Consider the following 25,691-nt stretch of genomic DNA (forward strand, 5'->3'; position numbering starts at 1 on the left):
AACCGTATTAAGAGATAAACTGTGTCCCAGAGGTGCAACCAGCTGAAGAGCGGGGTGTGTAGGGTGGAGGCATAGGGTAAGGTAGGTCGCCACACTGTCTTCATATACTTCCCTCCTTCAACAGCAAACTGAAAATGCAGCAAGTGATTCCCCACTATGTCACAAGAAACTGTTATTATAGGAGTTGGCAACCGTTATCTTCCGAGGGGCCAAACTATATGTCCTTCTTCCTAATGATAAATAGGTGGAAGAGATCTGTCGCCATAGGGATGTGGACAGACAAGGAAAGGGTTAGGTGACACAAGTGCACTTCAAATATACAGGGTGAGTCATAAACGACTATACAACTTTGGAATGATACAGAGATTTATTGAGATAACTTACAGAATCGGTAGAGGAGCCATTCTGTAGCAAGCAACCTAAAGTTTGATTAACGTAGTGCATCAGTACCCAATTCCGCCACCGTGAGCGCTAGTATAGTGCATAATTAAAATGGCTACTTTCGTTGGTGCGGCGCGTGCTTGCTGGGTGTTTTGGTTTCACGAAACGAGCTGTGCAACAACTGTTCGGCGTAAATGTCGCACCGAATACGCTATAGAACCTCGAAACAGACCTACAGCTTATGTGAAAAATCGAATCTATGCTGCCATTGCACAAGTTACACCCGATTTTGTGCAACGAGTGTAGGACAAAATTGATTACCAGTGGGATGTTTGCCGCATCACAAATGGTAGTCGCATCGAACCAAGTGCCCCTCTACATTTTTATGTGAAAGTTGAGCTTGTTTGTTACAAAATGACACATCTAGCGATTCTGTAAGTTATCTCAATAAATTTCTATATCATCCCAAATCTGTAAAGTCCTTTGAGACTCACCAATTACTTTACTCGACGTGTTGCTGAAGAACTGCTACACTGTTGACCACTTGTGGCGGCCGTGGCTAGATATAAGCGGACGTACGTCTAAGTACACCGAATGTTTGCCGGTAGAGGTAGCTGTCAACAGTCTGGTGTAACGTTTGGCGCCCTGTAGGAACGCGAAACTAATCTCGAGCTAGCCCAGGTGCCCATCAACTATAATTCCATCCTGGGGTCCTGGAGGCTCTTCATTGGTCTGGTCATCCTGCTCGTGGTGATCTTCAAAGCTCCGCTCGCGGCATGCGCAGGATCTTCACTGACACGCCAACTCCGGCACCATCCGTAAGCTAGAGTGCTACAGAAATAACGACAGTATGTCTCACGAAACTGTGCCGACCCTTTACATCGCACTTTATGAAACATTTACATCTACACCTGCATACATACTCCGCAGCCCACCATATGGAGAAGGGTGCCCTGTATCACTACTAGTTGTTTCCCTCCCTGCTCCACTCGCAAACGGAGTAGGCCTCCGAATGAGCACTAATTTATACAAATCTTAAGTTGATGGGCATTGCGAAAAATGTACGTTACCGGAATAGATTCATTCTGCAGTCAGCCTCAAACGCCTTTTCTCTAAATTTTCTCAACAGGGCTCCTAGAAAAAAAGTCTCCTTTCCTCCAGCGATTCCCATTTGAATTCTTAAAGCATCTCCATAATACCTGCGTGTTGTTCGAACCTACTGGTAACAAACCTAGCAGCCTGCCTTTGGCCTGCTTCGGTGTCTTCCTGTAATCTGACCTGGTATCGACCTCAAATACTCGAGCAGAAGTCAAGAATATCTCGCACTAGAGTCCTATCCGAGGTCTCCTTTACAGGTGAACCACCCTTTCCTAAAATTCTCCCAATAAACAGAAATCTGTCATTCGCCTTCCCTATTACGGCCCTTAGATGCTCATTCCATTTAATGTAGCTTTGCAACGTTACGCCTAGATATCTAATCGATAGGAGCAGCACATTACGAATGCTGTATTCGAACGCTATGAGTTTGTTTTTCCTTCCCAACTGGCTTAACTTAACATCCCACCAGTATGTCTGCACACTGCGTCGTCAGTAAATATTTATTTCACACTAAATGTGTTAACACTATGTGGAATGCACATATTCTTTGGCTTGTGCCGTTTTTCGCGCAGATACACAGGGTCGCATGGGTAATCAGATGTGGCAATGTTAGTTGAAGAGGTGGCCGGATGCCCTTCCTGCCGCCACCCCATACCCTCCTGGGATGGAATCAGTGTACCCCAAATGTCTGCGACTAGTGTAATCCATGGAATAGTACGAAAGTGTTCAGATGTCTGCGAGCCGTGTAACTGAGGCGGGACGTGGGAACCAGCCTGGTATTCACCTAGGGGGATGTGGAAAACCGCCTAAAAACCACATCCAGGCTGGCCAGCACACCAGCCCTCGTCGTTAATCCGCCGGGTGGATTTGATCTGGGGCCGGCGCGCCTACCCGAGTCCAGGAAGCAGACCATTAGCGCGCTCGGCTAACTTGGCAGGTTATGGAATGCACATATATACTAATAATATTAATGTGGCGCAATCGATTTGGATCAAGTTATTAAGTTAGAATAAAATGTGATACCTATGTGTAATGGCTGAGTATTTTGGGATACATTTTTGTGATGTATTCTTTTGTACATGCTCTGAAGAAAGTATATAATAAATCGAAGAAATTTCAGTATATTTAATAGTGTTTATTCGATGATATTATGTAGTGTACCTAATGTGGTGACCGCAATAGTGAGCGAGTTTGCTGGCCAACGGAACCATCCTAACGTTCTGTGGGTGCCTGCACATCCCAAAAATCTATAACGAAACGTCAACCAGCAGTTCGTTAGCCGTGAGCACGTGAAGAGAGCACAGAATTTAAGATGGGGTATCACCCACACATGTGTACACCATGCACTCCCTCTTGTCTTCCGCATCCGTTTACATTCCCCGACGTGGATCCTCTACCATTTTATCTAATTCCCTTCCCTCCTCACCCACGCTGAACACCTACACGTCTCCGATACTATCCTTAAATTAGATTCTGGTAACCTCAATGTCTTGCCTCTGATCACCAATCCTGATATGCTGCTGCGCCTTGACAAACATATCCCTCGATCCCTGCACCTACACACACTCCATGTCCTCTCTAACTGCATCGTCAATCAACTCCCTCTCTCAGGCAATGAGATCTGCTCTCAAATTTATCCCTCCCACCAACTTTAACCCTTCCCCACCTGCCTCATTCCACATCAGGGCTCCTCTCTTCTTTCCCCTCTCCATCCACCCCTATCCCTTTCTTCTTGTACCATTACTCTCTCCGCCATCATTAGTCCTCCTCACTCTATAGCCTTCCCACTATCCATTTCACCTTGTGTAATACATTTTTATTTTATTTTCTCGCAATATCAGTTTAAATGAATGTTTTCCGCATTAGTAATAAGAAAGTGGTACATCGTCGCAGAAGTTGGCAAAGATAGGCTTTTAAAATTATCATTGTACGAAAGAACAATGTCAGGAGAATATTCGATTTTTTAACAACTTTTGTTTCAATCTCGTTGGCAGTACTTAAGTTTTAGATCTCATACGAAAAGGGTGTGTAATTTTTGCTTGTGTGTCAACAATATCTGTAGTAAATGCTACGTGTGATAAAAATGCAAAAGAAAAAATGTATATTAAGAGTTATCATAGATGAAGAATAGTTTTATTTATTACGATTGTTGCGACAAGACGACGCCACCAGTCGGCTGATAACTTGAGAAGAATTCATTATTAGAATACGCCGAGAAAGAGTGCAATCGAATTTATTCATTACGCCAACACTGTTCACAAGCTTAACCTTCACCTGCAATCATAAGAAGAGGCAGTAATTTCTTCCATCTTGCAATATATATATATATATATATATATATATATATATATATATATATATATATATATATATATGTGTGTGTGTGTGTGTGTGTGTGTGCGTAATAATCAGAAAAGTTGACTTTTTGTTAAGCAAGTTTGCTGTAAAATACGGTTTGTGTGACTTCAGTATCGGTACGTTGCATTGTATTTTTCTTAGGTTGCGAGGAAGAATTTGTGCTTTAATTGCAGTACTGCAAATTTCATGCCGATTCATACTCTTTGTGTTAGCTGCTGGGCTGCCTCCCGGCACGGTTATATCGACCCACAGAACTAAAACAACTGGCGACAGATTTTCCAGGACAAAGTGATAGTTAAACATGAACAGATTTTTTCTAGCGAATGTTAAATGAACATACGCAATAATTTTGTCATTATTCTGTAAAGGAAAACCAAATTTTTATCTGTTTCCGTATTGCATGGATACGAATGCCATAAAAGCCATATTATATAATAACGAGGAACAGAGAATTAAAAGGACCAATTTATCCACCAACGGAAGAGTTAAGTGAGCTACTTGATTACGCAGAGAAGGTAGGAAATTTGCGCAATACGTTGCATGATTACCCTTATTAGCGCCTCTCTTGCCGTATTTCTCTTTCTTTCCTTTTTCCTCACCGTTTCCCTAGTAGGAAACTTATTAATGTAAAGGACTCAAAACTCATACCAAACTTTAACTCATCAGTCTAGTGTAAATTATTGCGAAATTTACAAACATTTGTGTCATAATACTATTCGATAAATTGACAGGAATTTATCGAAACGCGATTTCACAGGAAATTGCAGGTTTCAGGTGGCAGATTTATTTGAATAAAAATTTTCTACTGATTTTTACTAATTTTTTTGGTAATTGTAAGCACGATCAAAACGGCTGACCAAAAATTACCCATTGTTGATAGTAATGCAGAACGTGCAGTCGGCCAATATGGTGGTGATTTGCACGAAAGATAAATGAAAACGAAGCGTAGCTAGCAGAAAGCTGACATACATCAGAGATAGATGTAACAAATGACAGCAAAGATACACAGACAAACTATCACGATACCACGATTACTATCGATGAGTCTGTTTCACGGATCTCCCGAAGCGACATATCGCTGCTAAAAGAAGCAGAGGAACAGGAAACAGCTTGTATTTTGACAACATAGGACGTACACAGATTATCGGTAATTCGAATATTAACATGCAAAGTACAGCTGATAGCAACGATAATAGTACCACCAATGAGCTGTTGCAGCTTAGTAACTTGAACAAAAAATGTAGCGATTTGTCACAAGGTTTTTCGGATTTCAAAAGAGAACAGATTTCCAAAACAGTGTCAAACCAAAATTCAATGATCCGACAGAAAATCTACACACAGAGATACCTGAAAATTTGAAAGAAATGAGAATACAATTAAAAGAGGAGGTTATTTCTGACGTTAAAGAAAGTATTGATGTTTTGAACGAAAAGGTAGGTCCAATTAGTGACAATCAAGAACACGTGGGAAGTGGGTTAAGGAAAATCACGAAAACGAATAATAGCATAAGAGCAAATCAAAACCAAATGTGTAATACTATGAAGAGAGAGACCACTGCTATCAACTAGCTACACAAGGACTGTGAAGGTTTACATTGGTAGTAGAGGAGATAACGCAAGAGTAGAAAGCTTGGAATTAGAGTCTGAATGTGCCAAAAGAGAAAGAAGTTAGATAGGGTTGCTTAGACATAGGCAGTTTCCCACGTATTCTACATCAACATCTACATGGATACTCTGCAAATCACATTTGAGTGCCTGGCAGAGGGTTCATCGAACCACCTTCACTATGCTCTATTATGTCGTATAGCGCATGGAAAGAACGAACACCTATATCTTTCCGTACAAGCTCTGATTTACCTTATTTGATCATGGTAATCGTTTCTCCCTATGTAGGTCAGTGTCAACAAAATATTTTCGCATTTGGAGGGGAAAGTTGGTGATTGGAATTTCGTGAGAAGATTCCGCCGACACGAAACAAGCCTTTGTTTTAATTATGTCCACCCCAAGTCCTGTATCATTTCAGTGACACTGTCTCTCCTATTTTGCGATAATACAGAACGTGATGCCCTTCTCTGAAGTTTTTCGATCTAGTCCGTCAGTCCTATCTGTTAAGGATCCCACACCGCGCAGCACTATTCTAAAAGAGGACAGAAAAGCGTGGTGTAGATAGTCTCCTTGGTAGATCTGTTACGTTTTCTAAGTGTCCTGCCAATAAAACGCAATCTTTGGTTAGCCTGCCACAAAACGTTTTCTATGTTTTCCTTCCAATTTAATTTGGTCATATTGTAATTCCTAGGTATTATCGAATTTACGACTTTTAGATTTGACAGAAGATTTCAGGAAGAGAAGTGGGTGAGACATCCATATGGCTGAATTTTATGTAAATTGCTTGTTCACCACACTCGTTTGATTGTTTGCTTGAACTGTTTGTATACATGTACTCTATACACTACAAACCAGTCTGGAATGCATGGCAGAAGGAACGTTACATTGTGTCAGTTGTTTGGGCTTCTTCCTGTACCTTTCATGTATGGAGCATGGGAAAAATGATTGTTTAAATGCCTCTGTGCATGCTTTATTTAATCTAATCTTATCCTCACCATCAGTATGGGAGCAATATGTAGGGGGTTGTAGTATATTCCTAGAGTCCTTCGACAGATGGAAAGCGGATGAACCTGGTAGTTTTTATCATTGCGTTCCGCAACCTGTTTCCGAGTAACTAGACAGAAGCTCAAAAGATAAGATTTGTTGTTGGTTACGCCCAAGGTGATGTTCTTTTGTAGGCCACTGAAATGGCAGAACGTTGTCACAGTTACGAGCAATCTGAACGTGCTTTCTTGGACAAGAACTGGTCGGAAGCCGTTCAAGAAAGATTAAGACGTAAAGTTACTAACCCGGTTTTCATTTCATAGCAAGCATGGAAGCTTAGGGGTTATTTCGAAAAGTATTAAATAAAACCAGATATTGGACCAATCCCATATCACAGGTAGGTGTACTGAAGATATTAAAGAGCCGACCTCCGCCACACATAAGGAAAAAATTACTAACCGCACCGGAACACGACACTGAGTGCTTTTTGTCGGTTGATTTATGAAGAGGCACCATGGCAACATAAAGCAGCAGATAAGCAAACACCTCAACCCGTCTTTGGGAACCAATCTGTAAATAATAATGTTACTGCACAACAAGCATGACAACCATATCCGACACAGTATATACAAAAAGGGAGTGTATATGGTAATGGAAATTGGAAAAACAAAAGACTTAAGGGAGGGTATCAGAACAACAGCAATAAGGGAACTACGATCCGCGAGTGCAAGGCTATCCGCCGCCAGTCACACACAGTGTGCAACTCGCTGAAATTACTCCGGCTATCGAGGTCAGCGCTCGTGCACCGTGAGAAATCTCCAACCGGTCGCAGTGAGACCCCACACTGCTGACCAGGTAAGTAGTGTGGGCCATACACTTATAAACACATGTTTTGTGAGATACTGCGAACAAGGTTACATGAAAGATGATTTATATCGCCATGAGGAGGAAGTTCAGGAAAACTAGTACGAAGAGCAGGTACAGGCAGTTATAAAGACAACTATATTTGACATGGAAGTACACTTAGTTCTAGACACAGGCTCAACCACTAACATTTGGCAACTCAGTTTTTCCAAGAGTTAAGGAAAAGAGGTAAAATTCCCAAGTTCCCAGTGCAGCATTGTAGAATACAGATGGCCATCGGAAACAAAAAAAAAAGTAGTGAAGTTACACGCAATTATTTCATTGAAAATAGTTCACTGTCAAATGTAATTTCCTCATCACTGACAAATTAAATTGACATAGGACGTGGCAAACGCTAATTCAGTGCAAACGAAAAGGTATTTTCTGTCGATTCAATAAAAACGTCAGACAAGGCCAAGCAGAAGGAAGAGTCTGTTTTTATAGTTCAATTTGTATTTCCTACTGTATTATTTGTAAACACTCACTATAATGAAAAAGTGCCAGAATAAGATGTAAACTATGAAATCGTAGAGCAAAATGTAAGTGATTCCAGCACTTTAAATGAACAGGAGCAACAGGAATTTACAGATCTGTTGTCTAAGGATGCACATGTATTTGGAAAACAACCCAGAGTTTTCAAGGATTATCAGTACAAAATGGATGTTTACACACATGCAATTTTTTGTGTTTCGTCATATCCCATTCCTTGGTCGAAAAGAGAAGCAGTACAATAAGAAATCAATCGAATGAGTAAATGGGGAATCATTCAACCTTCCTTTTCACCTTATTGTGTCCCCATATTGTCTGTAAGTAAACCACACGGATCAGGCAGATTGTTTCTGGATGCTCGAGGTATTAATAAGATCCTAGTAGCATTTCGAATCAGGCCTGAAAACCTGGGCGAACAACTGTTGAAGTTCCATAATACCCGGTATCTTACCACATGGGACCTCTGAGGGTCATACTGGCAAATCCAACTCCATCCAAAAAGTAGAAAGTATACAGCTTTTGTGATGATGGTAAGAAGCTTTGTATTTTCGTGTTGTAATTTGGTCTAAATATAAGTACAGGTGTATTCATCGCAGCGTGAGATGAAGTATTAGGACGAGAGCTACTTAGCAAGATTATGGTCTATGTTGGCGACTTGTTAATCGCCACCCGCACTTGGTCAGAACACATTCAGCTGACTGAGAAGATTTTACAACGTTTTTCAAATGGTTCAAATGGCTCTGAGCACTATGGGGCTTAACATCTGTGGTCATCAGTCCCCTAGAACTTAGAACTACTTAAACCTAACTAACCTAAGGACATCACACACATCCATGCCCGAGGCAGGATTCGAACCTGCAACCGTAGCAGTCGCACGGTTCCGGACTGAGCGCCTAGAACCGCTAGACCACCGCGGCCGGCAAACGTTTTTCAGAATACAGGCTGACAGCCAATTTAAAAACTTTTGTCTTCAGCAGGGAGAGGGTAAAATTTCTTGGTCACTTTGTCTTCGAACAAGGTATCCTCCCTCATCCTAAGAAACCCGATGCCAAACACCTAGGACCAAGAAACATCTTAAAGCTTATTTAGAATTAGTGTCATTCTTCCGTAAGTTCATACTCAAACAACTGATGAACAGTGACGCCCTGCTTAATTTATTAAGCAAAAACAAACCACGGCTATGCGATGACAAGTGCCAAGAGGATTTCAGTGATATTAAAGAGGCATTATTGAATGTAAATATACTTAGTCACCCCGATATGGAGAAGGGCTTCTGTCTGTCCACGCTGCACAGATGCCTCCTCGCAGGGTTTGGGGGCGTGTCCGTTCCTGATGAGAGAGGAAGATGGCAAGCAAGATACTGTCAAAGGTAATTAGTTTTGCTAGCCGCACATTAACTGAGGCAGAAACTTCATGCTCTGTATCAGAATTAGAAAGTTTGGCAGTAGTCTACGCATTCAAAAAATTTGAGTACTTTTTATGGTGTAAGAGCACAAATGTATATTGTGATCACCCATCCCTTTCATTCTTGTTGACATGCAGATTACTGCACAGTAGATTGGCAAGGTGGTGGTGTCTATATCTGCAAGAATTCAGCTTCGAAATTCTTTATATCAAGGGCAGTCAGAACATCATTGCCGATGTCCTATCAAGGTTACCTGAAGGTCTAGATGAATTTAGTGAATTTTTGGAACAGGACTGTGAAATAAGAACTCATCTTATGCAAAGTAAAGTACCGCAATCTGACTACAGGACACTATGGGGTAAATAAATCTATCGAGGAGATAGGTTAACATTGTTACTTTTCAAATTTGAGACGACGAGTACTTCAAGTACTATGAAAATGTATAGTGTTTCAGAAGGCAAAAGATTTTAACCTTCCAAAAATATAGAGCTTCACCCGATTTTAAATAAGAAGCCTCTAGATTTAGTGTCTCTAGATGTAGCTGGCCCCTATCCAAGAGGTAAGGGTGGAGTAAGATACGTAGTAGCACTATATGATGTTTTCACAAAACATGTTACTGTGTACACTGTACGTAGTGCAACAGCGAGCTCCATCAGGAAAAGGATCGAAGAAGATTGATTGAAGAGGATAATATAGCCACGAGTGATACTTACTGATAATGCCTCATATTTTATAGGACAGAAATGGAAGAAGTTTACGACATCACAGGATATAAAACACGTCTTAGTATCAAGATTTTGCAACCCAACGTCTGGTCTGGACTTAGTTCACTGTATTCTGTCGGTGCAAATAACGTTCAAAGTAGTGTGAATAAATTGATGAGAAGTGTAAAAATGAAAACGTTATGGTTATTGTGTAATGTTCTTAAGTTTTCCTGTTTCACTGGATCGGCTCAAAATATGCACAGTATTTCAGATGAGTAAACACCATTATGAATAATGCATACTATTGTTTATAATAAAAATGACTCTAAATTCTTCAGTCGGTTTACTATGACAGGTTGGGGATCCTCTGATGGGTATTAATATTAACTTAATCTGGAGTAAAGTTTTCTTTTATTTATTTCACAAACGGATATCATGAATTTGTTTCAACAGAAAGATGTTCTGCTACAGAGAAAAGGAACCTGAATGACTCGTTAGAATGTCTAAGACCAGTACCTTCTAAAATGCGTCCCACAACAACTAGTTTATTACCAACACAAGTTTCTAACTTCACATTATTTGTCGAGAAGGATCCTCAGCACTGCCAGTCATCTAAAGTGTCACTGCTGCAGTGTTCTCTCACCGTTAGTGTTGAATGTTCTGGTATCAGCACTCTTGACGCAACTGAGTTGGGTGCCGTCAGCCTATCAACGTCAGTTCCTACTGTCAACAAGCCAGGGGAGTCACATTCATTAGCAGTCAATCTCTGCATTGATTCAGGCGAATGCGTAAACAATTCAGTGCTAGGCCAAGTCAAGTATCTGTTGCTAACACGCCTACATGCTCTAATTTCTTCTCGTGATGTTGACGACAAAAAAGGATGTTGACGACAAAAAATCTATAAAAAGGCCCTTTTCAGAAAACTTGGCTAGGAAACTATTCATGGCTAATATACTCACCCAAGTTGAATGGAGCACTATGTAACGTTTTCAGTCTTTTCAAACGAGTTTTAAAAAGAGGAATATTCGGTACTTAGGTGTTTAAGGCTCACAACATTATTAACACTTTCATGATGATGCTCGAGGCCATGAGAAGAGCAGTGGGCACCACGAATATACACGAGGCCAAAGGGATTTGTGAAATTAATATTTCTTGCCACTCATGACATGTCCATTAGAGGAAAGAATTCGAGTGAAATAAATTTTCAAGATTTAACTTTTTTTTAGAGTAAGTGTGGGAGACAACGTGTTGGAGGATCAATTACAAAACCACAGAGCAAAAGCAAAATATACATTGCAAAGAGTTCAAAACATTTTAACAAGTGCATGTGGTTCTATGTTATAACACGAGATAGTTGTTGAGGTAAACTGATCAGCCGTGGTTTTCTTATTGGCTGATGAAATGGCTGATGTTAGCCGGAAAGAACAGCTGTCGTTGGGAGTACGATTTGTAGACGAGAAATTGAACTTTACACTAAAAGAAGCGTTTGCAGAGCTATCTGCATTGGAAGTGAGAGAATTTTTTCATCTATGTTAAAATTTGTAGAAAATTTGGGTACTGATATGAATAAGTTAATTGGCTTGGGTTGTGATGGCTGTTCGACAGTCGCAGGCCATCAAATTGGAGTCCAGGTCAGGATCAGAGAAAAGTATCCTTGAGCTGCTATTTCCACTGTGCATTGCACATACTTAACTTAGTGTTAATGACCTTAAGAGTTTGCAGGAAATACGTAATTCGTAGGAAAACAATACCTAACATTACATTGTTCTGTGAAACTAGGTGGTCACACAAATATAAATCAATATAGGTTTTCAGAGAAAGCGTCTTGGCAATAAAGGTTAGCCTCTGTCAACTTGCTAACGACGGTGAAAACAATCAGCACATCAGATCACATGGCAGGCAACTAGATAGTACAAATCCGTTAGCTGTTTTTATTATTTGCCTACACATTATCTCAAGGTAGTCATCGTATCTAGAACCAGTAGCAAACGAAGTCCAGGATACTGATATTGATCTCCAGTCTGTCTATAGATACAACACTGAGTGCTAGTTAATTTTCAAAAGCTGAGAGGAAGCAAATTCTCGAACATTTTCGAGGCAGTGAAAGAAAACTGTAAGGATTTTGACACAGATATAAAAATCCCTAGACTCGCAGGAAGACAGCCCCACAGATGCGACTACTTCAAAGAGACAGTTTACATTCCGTACATCGATTCTATAATCTCGTCACTTATCACAAGATTTGAAAAAGGTAAAGACATACCTTTCAGCGTGGAATTTTTCCCCATATTCAACGAAACTGTAGAAGAAAGAAGATTTAATGAGAGACTAAAAATATCGCAAATGTTTTATCAAATCAATAATGTGGAGGCAGGAGCCAGATTATAGTACGAAGCCTGGACCAATAAACAGTGTGTGGAGAAAACAAAGCTCCATGATATACTTGCAGAAACTTGGTTTTACCCAGCAGTTAGGAGATTGCTTATATGCTGCCAAACTATACCCCCATCAGCCTACAATATAGAGCGTTCTTTGAACACACTGCGTAGAGTAAAGATGTGGATCGGAAGTGCAACTGGCGTGGACTCTCTGTCAGACGTGTGTCTTCTTAGGTTCCACAGGAAAAAAGCGAAAAATCTTGGTTTCGAAGATAAAGTGGTTGACTTGTTCGGAAAAAAAGGAAAGAAGTTCACAGTTTTCTTCTGCAAATAAATATCAATGTCTAATCAGTAAAGTAACTTATGCTTTTTGATCAATACTGACATAAAGTCTTCTGACACGTGCATTTTTAGTTTGTTTGCTGTATAAATTATAAGGCCCTTCCTCCTCCATTTGTGTTGCTAAATATTTCCTGGTTTCAATGAAACAGTTAAAATAACTTGCTATTTTTATAGAATATGAGTACTGTGTCCTAGTATTTAAGTAACAAGACAAACTTGTTAACCGAGGCAGAAATGGAATTTTTTATGGCTACTTAGAAGTCGCGGTCGGGGCACACATTTTCAGCTGTCCACATCGAGGTATATCAACAACACCTATCGGCAGCTGAGGTTTTCAGTTAGTCACCATTTATTCCAAGGAAAAGCTGCACGGTCATCAGCAGTAACTGTTCTTTCGAGAACAAGTTACTGTCTTCGTATAGAATGTAATTATTCTGTGCAATTAGTGGTTGCATGTGTGTGTGATCGAATGCGTCTTTTAGTTTTTGGCACATCATATATCGGAGACTGGCAGAGTGGATCATTTCTGAAGGCCACAAATAAAATGAAACAGAAAAGAAATGTACATAACGCAAGTTTTCTCCGGGATTTATAATAAAATCGAAATTTGCTACTACCTAATATCAATCCGCGACTTCTACATGGAAGCAGAACGCCAGGGAAGCAGCAGTGTGATTGTGGAAAACGATAAGAACGCTGGAATAGACTGTTTAACGTGGGTGACCTACACTACCTGATCAAAAGTATCCGGACACCAGGCTGAAAATGACTTACAAGTTCGTGACGCCCTTCATCGGTAATGCTGGAATTCAATATGGTGTTCGCCCACCCTTAGCCTTGATGACAGCTGCTACTCTCGCAGGCATACGTTCAATCATGTACTGGAAGGTTTCGTGAGGAATGGCAGCCCATTTTTCACGGAGTGTTGCTGTGAGGAGAGGTAGCGATCTCCCGCCTAACTGTCGTAGTACTTGCAGTGGATCCTGATGCAGTTTGGAATTCCTGTGTGATGGTCTGGATAGATGCGCCTACTACACATTACAACCCTCTTCAACTGGTCTGGATAGATGCGCCTATTACAAATTACAGCCCTTTGTCAGTCCACAGACGAGGTCGGCCTGTACGGTTTGTGTTGTATGTGTCCATTCCCGTTTCCACTTCACTATCACATCGGAGATAGTGGACCTAGGAATGTTTAGGAGTCATACAGACGTATGACACAAGTGGCACCCAACCACCTGACCACGTTCGAAGTCTGTGAGTTCCGCGGAGCGCCCCATTCTGCTCTCTCACGATGTCCAATGACTACTGAGGTCGCTGATATGGAGTACCTGGCAGTAGGTGGCAGCACAATGCACTTAATATGAAAAAAGTATGACTCTGGGGGTATGCGGATACTTTTGATCACATAGTGTACAACAGTAGCGTAAAGGTATATCAGAAATGTAAATGTAACAACACAAGCCCAGGTATGAGTACCGGTATCGATAACCACCTTATATGTTTTATAAAGTGTCCAGACATACGACCACGAGAATTTTTTACATCTACATCTACATGGATATTCTGCAAATCACATTTAAGTGCCTGGCAGAGCGTTCATGAACCACCTTCACAATTCTCTATTATTCCAATCTCGAATAGCGCGCGGAAAGAATGAACACCCATATCTTTCCGTACGAGCTCTGATTTCCATTATTTTATCGCGGTGATCGTTCCGTCCTATCTAGGTCGGTGTCAACAAAATATATTCGCATTCGGAGGAGAAAGTTGGTGATTGGAATTTCGTGACAAGATTCCGTCGCAACGAAAAACGCCTTTCTTTTAATGATTTCCAGCCCAAATCCTGTATCATTTCTGTGACACTCTCTCCCATATTTCGCTATAATACAAAACCTGCTGCCTTTCTTTGAACTTTTTCGATGTACTCCGTCAGTCCTACCTGGTAAGGATCCCACACCGCGCAGCAGTATTTTAAAAGAGGACGGACAAGCGTAGGGTAGGCAGTCTCCTTAGTAGGTCTGTTACATTTTCTAAGTGTCCTGCCAATAAAGCGCAGCCTTTGGTTAGCCTTCCCCACAACATTTGTTCTTTCCAATTTAAGTTGTTCGTAATTGTAATACCTAGGTATTTAGTTGAGTTTAGAGCCTTTAGATTAGACTGATTTATCGTGTAACCGAAGTTTAACGAGTTCTTTTTAGCACTCATGTGGATGAGCTCACACTTTTCGTTATTTAGGGTCAACTGCCACTTTTCGCACCATTCAGATATTTTTTATAAATCTCTTTGCAGTCTGTTTTGATCTTCTGATGACTTTAGTAGTCGATAAACGACAGCGTCATCTGCAAACAACCGAAGACGGCTACTCAGATTGTCTCCCAAATCGTTTATATACATAAGGAACGGCAAAGGGCCTATAACACTACCTTGGGGAACGCCTGAAATCACTTCTGTTTTACTCGATGACTTTCTGTCTATTACTACGAACTGTGTGTGACCTCTCTGACAGGAAATCGCAAATCCAGTCACATAACTCAGACGATATTCCATAAGCATGCAATTTTACTACGAACCGCTTGTGTGGTAAAGTGTCAAAAGCCTTCCGGAAATCCAGAAATACGGAATCGATCTGAAATCCCTTGTCAATAGCACTCAGCACTTGATGTGAATAAAGAGCTAGTTGTGTTTCACAGGAACGATGTTTTCTAAACCCATGTTGACTGTGTGTCAATAGACCTTTTCCTTCGAGGTAATTCATTATGTTCGAACACAATATATGTTCTAAAATCCTGCTGCATATCGACGTTAACGATATGGGCCTGTAATTTAGTGGATTACTCCTACTACCTTTCTTGAATATTGGTGTGACCTGTGCAACTTTCCAGCCTTTGGGTACGGATCTTTCGTCGAGCGAACGGTTGTATATGATTGTTAAGTATGGAGCTAACGCATCAGCATACTCCGAAAGGAACCTAATTGGTATACAGTCTGGACCAGAAGACTTTCTTTTATTAGGTCATTTGAGTTGCTTCACTACCCCGATGATATTTACTTCTACGTTACTCATGTTAGCAGCTGTTCTCGATTCGAATTCTGGAATATTTACTTCGTCTTCTTTTGTGACGGCATTTCGGAAGGCTGTGTTTAGTAAATCTGCTTTGGCAGCACTGTCTTCGATAGTATCCCCTTTGTTATCGCACAGAGAAGGCATTGTTTGTTTATTGCCGCTAACATACTTCACAAACTACCAGAATGTCTTTGGATTTTCTGCCAGGTTTCGAGACAAAATTTCGTTGTGGAAAGTGTTATAGGCGTCTCGCATTGAATTCCGCGCTAAGTTTAGAGCTTCTGTAAAGGATCGCCGATCTTGGAGATTTTGTGTCTGTTTAAATTTGCATGTTTGTTTCGTTGTTTCTGCAGCAGTGTTCTAACCCGTTTTGTGTACCAAGGAGGATCAGCTCCGTCGTTTGTAAGTTTATTTGGTATAAACCTCTCAATTGCTGCCGATACTATTTCTTTGAATTTAAGCCACGCCTGGTCTACACTTATTTATTAATTTAGAATGAGTGGAGATTGTCTCTCAGGAAGGCGTCAAGTGAATTTTTATCTGCTTTTTTGAATAGGTATATTTTTGGCTTATTTTTCGAGAATTTGGGGATTACAATATTCAATCTCGCTACGAGAACCCTGTGTTCACTAATCCCTGTATCGGTTTTGGTGCTGATTATTAACTCAGGATTATTTGTTGCTAAAGTGCGCGTCATTTATGTTGGCGGCCGAGTTTAGGTTCGTTCTGCGCATCTGACGTCACAAAACGCAGTCAGCCAATGAACAGAGAACAACTTTGCCAGATCTCCACTGCAGAGCAGAGCACAGCACGGACGAGTGTCTTCAGTTTTAGAAACGTTCAGTCATAAATAAAGTAATAGAACAAAAGCAATGTCTTGATAGCAGACTTTGTTTTATAGAAAGTTTGGAAAAAGCATTCTTTGTACCAATTGCTTCATATTCTATTAATTAATTAAACCAAAGAAGCAATAAGACTTCTAATTCAGGCGATAGCAAGGAAAAGTGTTTGTATCAATTTCACGAACCGCTTTTTCGCAATAAAGAACAGCGGTAATTGTTTATTTCGTATTGTACTTCGACTAAGTGTGAGTAATTCATAGTCATACCAAATGTGTCAGAATTTTACGTGACCTGTTAGAACCCTTATGGAGTTACATAACAGGTCGAGATGCGTTAGCGTAACAGTTAAGGCGTTGGGTTAGTACTGAAAAGGTGACCAGTTCAAACCTCGTGTGGTGCTAAACATTTTCTTTATTTAAAAACAATATCGAAGTGTCTTACATCACGGGTTTTATTCGTTTGAATGCAATTTTTTGAAATTTCTAGTGCTTTGTCTCTTTATTAACCTTTTCGCTGCTGCAGACACGTGAGACCCGCATTCCGCGATTTTGTCACTGCACTGCTCGCCTGTGCTGACACATGGTGTTCCGACTGCTTTGACACTCTTATCATTCGATTCCACAAAAACTATTTGGCCCAAAAATTAGAAGCCAAACGTGCCCGGTGTAAATAAAACTTTTGTTACAGTCGCGAAAGACGGAATATTTCTCAATATTACATACGACACCTATGTGGTACTTAAATTAAATGAGATATTGTTATACAGTAAATTTTGTATGAAATTTAGGTATCTTGTCCACATTTCATTCTCAACATTGTGGCAACTAAAATCGACCATACGGAAAGTATACTATATGGACTTTTACCTCTGCAAACTCTTCAAAATTTCGTGCAATGGTTTACTATATTTAATGTTGCATAATAACTGCGTTGAACAACGAAACAAAATTAAGTCATTTATGGGGGGAAGGTATCGGTCAAGAAGATGTGTAAAAATCTAATTTTTGGGCCAAATAGTTTTTGTGGAATCGAATGATAAGAGTGTCAAAGCAGTCGGAACACCATGTGTCAGCACAGGCGAGCAGTGCAGTGACAAAATCGCGCACAGCGCGGAATGCCAGGAGCACGTCTCTGTAGCAGCGAAAGGGTTAATGCGGCCGTGGTAAAGTGGCTTTACTTCACGAACTGCGCGCTCCTCCGTAAACGTAAGCTTGCGAACTATGCTATACTATGACGCTGCTTCTCTTGGCGCGTGCGTCGTGTGCAACTGGCAACGCAGCAATCTCCCGCGTCTAGGCGGGCATGTGCGAGCCGCCAAGATAAAAGAATTGAACTATAAGAGGTCAAGTGTGTTTTCACATTCACATTCTCCTTGTCTAAACAACTTGATATTACCAGACTGGAGGCTACAGTATACAACTACAGAATGGACTGTGTGTTTGACCCTGTGTAAAACTGTTGAAGTCTTTTAAACTCTTACGAAGAGTATTTACAACGTGCGCCCCTGTACTCTGTGCCAATCACACCCATGTGGTGTCAGCTGACAGAGCAGTTGCGGTGTTATGTTTACCAACGTTCTACAGCTTGTTTACTGGGGTCGAGAAGAGCTTGTAGGTTATGCTCTGCCGGCATACAGTTTCAATTATCCATCTGTAAATTACGTGGAGATTCTTAAAACTGACTCCAACAAAGTCAATGTAAGTATTACACAGAAGTACTATGTTAAAGTCCGCAGCTCGTGGTCGTGCGGTAGCGTTCTCGCTTCCCATGCCCCAGTTCCCAGGTTCGATTCCCGGCAGGGTCAGGGATTTTCTCTGCCTCGTGATGACTGGGTGTTGTGTGCTGTCATTAGGTTAGTTAGGTTTAAGTAGTTCTAAGTTCCAGGGGACTGATGACCATGGATGTTAAGTCCCATAGTGCTCAGAGCCATTTGAACCATTTTTTGCTATATTAAAGCAGCAGAAACATATTTGTCTCAATCCGGGACATTTTCTCCACAATATCGTCGGATACAGACATGGCCGAATTGAGATTTATTCCTACAAATAGTATAAGTCTTAAGACCATAAGTCTTAAAAAAACAATCTATGAAACGGGCTTGCCGGCCGGAGTGGCCGTGCGCTGCAGTCTGGAACCGAGCGGCTTCTACGGTTGCAGGTTCGAATCCTGCCTCGGGCATGGATGTGTGTGATGTCCTTAGGTTAGTTAGGTTTAATTAGTTCTAAGTTCTAGACGACTGATGACCTCAGAAATTAAGTCGCATAGTGGTCAGAGCCATTTGAACCATTTCAAACGGGCTTAAATCATTCCACACTAAAGAAATTACTCCATTCTGTCGTGTTAGCGTACTCAGTGTGCGAAAAAAACTGGAAATAGAAGAGGTCGAAGCCATAAAACGAAAACTGGGATACATGGATAAAACAATTGCCGCAAAGGAGCATAAACTGCTCCTGCCACTGCGGATGTACAGGCAAGACTAACAATTTACTTTACACACAGCGTATAGAAAGTGGAGAATATAAGCTGTCAGTATTTACTGTAAATAGCTGTGGTAAGAGACCATATGATGAAGTACTGGCCGAAAATGCCGGCATCGAGAACGTTTACTACATTAAAGGACAGAAAAAAAAATCTGTTTATAAAGCCCCATTCTCATCTGGATCTGCTTAAAAAGGATGGTTACATTGTTTCTGAATCTTTTGGACTCCGTTTTGTGCACTTAGTAACAGAAAAACCGTTTGCAGAGTTTCAAACTGAGTGAGTAACATCGTCAATGGGAATTAGTTTGTAAAAATTGTAAAGTTTAAGTTCAGTATGGAAATTCTGAAAGTATATGGAGCTGATGATCTGTCAACATATACCCAGGATTATGTGGAGTGTTTAAATAGCTGTGTTATGCCGGAAATAAGAGGGGACCGAGCGAGGTGGCGCAGTGGTTAGACACTGAACTCGCATTCGGGGGGACGACGGTTCAATCCCGCGTCCGGCCATCCTGATTTAGGTTTTCCGTGATTTCCCTAAATCGCTCCAGGCAAATGCCGGGATGGTTCCTTTCAAAGGGCACGGCCGACTTCCTTCCCTAATCCGATGAGACCGATGACCTCGCTGTCTGGTCTCCTTCTCCAAACAACCAACCAAATAAGAGGGAAAACTAAAATTCCCGAATGCTCTCAGCTAGAAGAACTGCAAGACGGAATAGAACTAACTGATAAAGCCATAAAGGAGGTAGTTTACAGGAAAAAACTAGGTATGTATTGGAAACCAAAAACATACCTTCCTTGTACTTGTCAAATTACTGGCTGGAGAATGAAATATATAATTCAGATGTAGACATAACTAATACCTTAAAATTTTTGCTGGATGTTATTAAAACTACAAGAAACAAAAATAAAGAAATAGTTATTTTCTGTGTGTAAATGTATATGCCAACATTAATAAAAGTTTTTGTTCAGGAGTATTTGCTTTCATATTCTCTATTCTGTCAAACATCCTAACAGGATCTCTTATCATACCGAAATAATACTTATAGGCAGTATTTACAAGAGGCGTCAGATTCCGTTTCTGTGAGGAAAATGTTGTTTCACCACAAATATAACAAAAGTTATTTACCATATTTACACATTTTCGTGGCATTTTTACAAATTTTACACTAAAAAAGCACTCGCGAACCAGAAATTCTGCATTAATATGAATAGAAACTACATGTAATTCACTGTGTGTGCCTTTTGCATGTAGAGAACAGGGAAAAATAGAGTGGGACTGACCTTGAAATGTAGTTGAAACTAAGTAGTTGAAAGTATAGTAACCCTCGCTTGTTACCTATATGAAATGGCCCATAAACCCACAGTGCAGGAGACAGTTTCGCCCTATTCCCCTACCCCAGACTGAATGCGCCAGAGCTGTTCGCCTTCGTGTATACGAAACGCTTGAAACGGATTTTGGTCGCCTTTTCGATCACGTGTGTGTATATGTTCACCTTGCTGTGTGCTCTTGTCCACAGCACTACTCAAAATTGGCAGGGGACTGTTCTACAGCTGCCGCCGGAAGAATTGCCTCCTACCGACCTACAAGTGTGTAGCTGCTGAGGAACTTGTAGACAGGTACGTGGTAAGAAGAGGTAGGGCAGCAGACTATCACTGAAATATTGGAAGGTCAATACACATTGCCACAACTGACGAAAAATGCTTCACAGCCCTAATTAACACATCAAAATTATCATGGAAAATAAAAAGAAAACATACTCGTAAACAGCAGATCATAGTGCGTCACACGCACTGGGAATTGAGAAAAATCATTGTAATAACACAACTACCTGAAAAACTGATCCCAGAAAATGTCACCAGGACAGCGTGGCGGCAGCTGCTGATACCTTCGGCTCGATGCACAGCTACTAGCTCACTCTTACGTCCCAGCCTACCTCCCCTCCTCCCCACCTGCTCGTCGTCCGGTAGCTAGAGATACCGGTTCTTCAGATGTGGTTTAGCCTGTCGCTAATAGTAAGCAAAATAGAGCTTAGTGAAATCCGTTATAAATACATAACGCGTGATTCCACAAGCTCCCGACTGCGAGATCGCAGCAATTGCAACATCGTAAATGGCTGCAGATAAATTTGCACTATCTTATCAGATTAATTGTTTAACGTCCGCAGCTCGTGGTCTTGCGGTAGCGTTCTCGCTTCCCGCGCACGGGGTCCCGGGTTCGATTCCGGGCGCGGTCAGAGATTTTCCCTGCCTCGTGATGACTGAGTGTTGTGTGTCTTTAATCATCATTTCATCCTCATTGACTCGCAAGTCGCCGAAGTGGCGTCAACTATAAAGGACTCGCAATACGGCGGCCGAACTCCCCCGCATGCGGCCTCCCGGCCAACAATGCCATACGATCATTTCATTTCAGTTGTTTAACAATTTACAAGAGTCAAATAGATCGCTTAAGACATTCGCCATCACCTTATGAAGAGTCTTCTTCATAATAAAAAACATATTTTCAGCGTTTGTGAATCACATCTAAATATAAATTTGCGCCACAAATAGATTATCCAGGGTTTTCTATGCACTGATGTTTGAGAACACTAGCACCCTCCTCCAACGCTTCTACCTTAACCAAACATACCTGGCAGGAAAAAAGCCTTCCGATCACGCATACGCACACACAGACACGCACACGCACCGTCCACGCCTTCCAGAAGACTGAGGCCCGCACCCTTGCTGGCCATGTCGGTACTTGCGCACACGTCTCCAGCCATACTGGATGCTCAAATTGAATTTAATGTTTCAGTTTTTTCTGACACTTCAGAGCCATCATCCATCTTTTTCGGCGATTTGATGAAGGAGAGACGAAATATTCCCTTTTCATCAGACGATGCCGCGTCATTTCTTATAGCTTTTATAATCTTGTCTTCAAAAGACGTAAACATTTTCTTTTTCTTATTAATTGTGGTTCTTGAACCATACTAAAGAAAGTGGATGACAATCTGCTGAATTTCCAGGACTTTACGATGCCCATACGTAGTTTTCAGCACTTGGTTGTGTTGACTTCCTGGGGTGTTGTAGTTTGCGAAAGTTTCGGCATCTTCGACGTGTGGAACAAGAAATAGCAATTCGTCGTAATATTTGCATTTTTTTCTCTACTTTGCACCATGTCCCGATGTAACAGCTTTCTGGGCTTGATACGCCGAAAATTGTCTCTTGTGTGTTTCAACTTCGCTTGAATGTCTTTGAGTAAATATAAAAAACTGAGACTATTTATTTACCTACTCGTAGCTGAATTTGATTTGTTACAGATTTATAGTCTCAGACAACATTTACGTTAAGTTTCTACATGGAGTGTCTACCATACATTCTGTTGATAGGCAAGTTTGTGACGCAATATTGGATTATTTAATGACTAAGTATAAGCTGGGAAAAAGAACAAGGATGATCTTTAAAAATTTCGGAAGACATTTATCACAACAGTAATTTTCCTAATGTGCTCAGGCCCGTAGACGGCAAACTAATTGGAATACAAGGCCCGGTCAAATTGGTTTCCTGTGCTACAATTATTAGAATTACTTTTCTATTAATTTAATGGCAATTTTCAATGCAAACTATTGCTTTCCTTGCATTAAAGTAGGAGCATATGGTGTTTCCGCTGACCCAAATGTATTTAAAAATGCATCGTTTAAAAGGAGACTGGAACTGGGGCAATTCAGTTTACCAGAACCGAGAATACTACGTAATAATCCGAACAGAAAACTAAGGGCGTTTGTTTTATCTAGACATGTTATAAACCCGTATCCGAATAGTAACTTATCTGTGCAACAACATATTTACAAAGACGACTTACACAAGAAAGAATGATTCAATGTACTTTTGGTACTCTTTCAAACAAGTTGCGAATTGCAACTACAGCTATAGATCTTCAACTCAATTGCACAATATCAGTAGTTAGTTACAGCATGATGTGTGTTAAACAATTCTGTCAGAATTAAATATGGAATCCAATTTGGTGATACATTATTTGATAGTGCATTACGACATAGACAATCAGCAGGTCTAAGAAATAACTAAGTAGGTGTGGAAGTATGAGATTCTTTTGCTTAATATTTTACGTCGATTCCATGTCAATACCAAGCCATCGATAGACAGACAGAAGAATAAAAGATTAGCTCTTGAAACTATCCACTTCGAAGGGAGGGAATGCATCAAGTGTCAAACACGCAAAATTAGCAGACACTTGGATACTCCTACGGCTGATTTTCCCACCCATGCTAGGAGATTTTCTCACTTGCACGCCGACACAGCTGGGCCGCTACCCATACTGAAGGGTGATCGAGCAATTTATTCCTTGGCCAGAGGCTGTATCTGCTCAGGATATTTCTGCAGCATCTATTGCTCGCGTTTTGTTACAGTATCTGTGTCGTTCGCCGGTTTTGGTACCCCACAGGTCATTACATCAGATAGGGACGCTAATTTGAATGCCAGTTATACACAGAACCATTGCATATTTCTGGTTGCAAGCATGTCTGTACTACGAGCCACCATCCCTCCAGTAGCGGGATGGTAGAGGGTTTGCACTGGACCTTCAAGACAGTGTTGGCATGCCGTCCACAATCTAGGGTTTTGCCAATGCCTTTAGTTTTATTGGGATTTCCTACTAGTATTAAGGAGGGCTCCCAATGCAACCCTGCACAGCTGGTTTATGGTGAACCAATAAAGGTACCTGCTCATTTTTTTCCGCCATCTGAACTTTCTTCGTTGCAGTCTGGGGAGCTTGCTGATTTTATAAACAAACTACGAAAACTTGTGCAATGTTTGGTTCCCAGGAACACTACTAGAAATAGGACCAAACTTGTTTTCGTACATAAATACTTGAATACGTGTCACTATTTTTGGTTATGTGATGATGCTATCAGATTTCTCCGTACCCCTCACTTTTCGGGCTCTTTCAGGGTCCTACAGCGTGACGACAAGGTATTTATGATTCAAAGGAACGGCAAACCAGAACGGCGTAAAAGTAAATCTACCATATGTTATTCAAACTCGGTTAGGTAGAAATATTGTATGTCAGTAGCCAAAGTATCAGGGGCGCCTAGTTTTACAAACATTTCTTGAAATTTGTAATTTGCATTCTGTTCCTATGCATATTGTTAGACCAGCTGCAACTACTGCAACAAGGACGCGGAGCGACTAATGTGGCGGAATCGATTTGATTGCGGTTATGAATAGCTTGTGGTACCAACGTGTAAGGACTGAGTTCTTTGGGATACTGTTTTGTGATGTATGCTATTTTGAGCTCTGAGAAAATATATACATATTCAGCATATTTATTAGAGTTTATTCAGTGTTATTACATGGGTAGCTTTGAGGGATGAAATAGTGAAGGCAGCGGAGGATCAAATAGGTAAAAAGACGAGGGCTGATAGAAACCCTTGGGTAACAGAAGAAATATTGAATTTAATTGATGAATGGAGAAAATATAAAAATGCAGTAAATGAAGCAGGCAAAAACGAATACAGACGTCTCAAAAATGATATCGGAGTAGGTATTAAAATCGATGGAGAAGAAATAAAAACTTTGAGGTTCGCCGATGACATTGTAATTCTGTCAGAGACAGCAAAGGACTTGGAAGAGCAGTTGAACGGAATGGACAGTGTCATGAAAAGAGGGTATAAGATGAACATCAACAAAAGCAAAACGAGGATAATGGAATGTAGTCGAATTAAGTCGGGTGATGCTGAGGGAATTAGATTAGGAAATGAGACACTTAAAGTAGTAAAGGAGTTTTGCTATTTGGGGAGCAAAATAACTGATGATGGTCGAAGTAGAGAGGATACAAAATGTAGGCTGGCAATAGCAAGGAAAGCGTTTCTGAAGAAGAGAAATTTGTTAACATCCAGTATTGATTTAAGTGTCAGGAAGTCATTTCTGAAAGTATTCGTATGGAGTGTAGCCATGTATGGAAGTGAAACATGGACGATAAATAGTTTGGACAAGAAGAGAATAGAAGCTTTCGAAATGTGGTGCTACAGAAGAATGCTGAAGATTAGATGGGTAGATCACATAGCTAATGAGGAAGTATTGAATAGGATTGGGGAGAAGAGAAGTTTGTGGCACAACTTGACCAGAAGAAGAGATCGGTTGGTAGGACATGTTCTGAGGCATCAAGGGATCACCAATTTAGTATTGGAGGGCAGCATGGAGGGTAAAAATCGTAGAGGGAGACCAAGAGATGAATACACTAAGCAGATTCAGAAGGATGTAGGTTGCAGTAGGTACTGGGAGATGAAAAAGCTTGCACAGGATAGAGTAGCATGGAGAGCTGCATCAAACCAGTCTCAGGACTGAAGACCACAACAACAATATTACATGGTACACCTAAAATAACGCAATTAACGCATGTCTACAGAAAATGCACAAATTTTTGCTCACTGTTCTACACTAGCAGAAGGCATATTGATTCTTAGTCATGGTGTATAGCAGCTGTAGCGTTGTTGGGGGAAAGGCAACTTGCCTACTAGGAGCGCTGCTCGCTTCTCGGTTTACAGACAGACTATCTCTCCCCGGCGTTTCCTTTCCAGTTCTCTTACTTGCGTGGATAAAATAACTTCACTGAGCTCGTGTTTACGAGGGTTGGAACTTTAATAGTGGCAACTATTTAT

At 40.9% G+C, this 25,691-nt stretch overlaps 1 protein-coding gene across 1 annotated transcript in view; it reads right to left on the reverse strand.

Moving 5' to 3' along the window:
- LOC126412674 (cytochrome P450 4C1-like) overlaps nucleotides 1–20,960 on the reverse strand; it is a 139,030-nt gene extending 118,070 nt beyond the window's left edge. The window contains exon 1 of the mRNA XM_050082378.1: nucleotides 20,868–20,960. The gene's annotated coding sequence lies outside the window, so the exon portion shown is untranslated. The remainder of the gene's footprint in view (nucleotides 1–20,867) is intronic.
- Nucleotides 20,961–25,691: the final 4,731 nt, after the last annotated feature.

This window comes from Schistocerca serialis, chromosome 7 (assembly GCF_023864345.2).
Source record: "Schistocerca serialis cubense isolate TAMUIC-IGC-003099 chromosome 7, iqSchSeri2.2, whole genome shotgun sequence".
NCBI lineage: Eukaryota > Metazoa > Arthropoda > Insecta > Orthoptera > Acrididae > Schistocerca > Schistocerca serialis.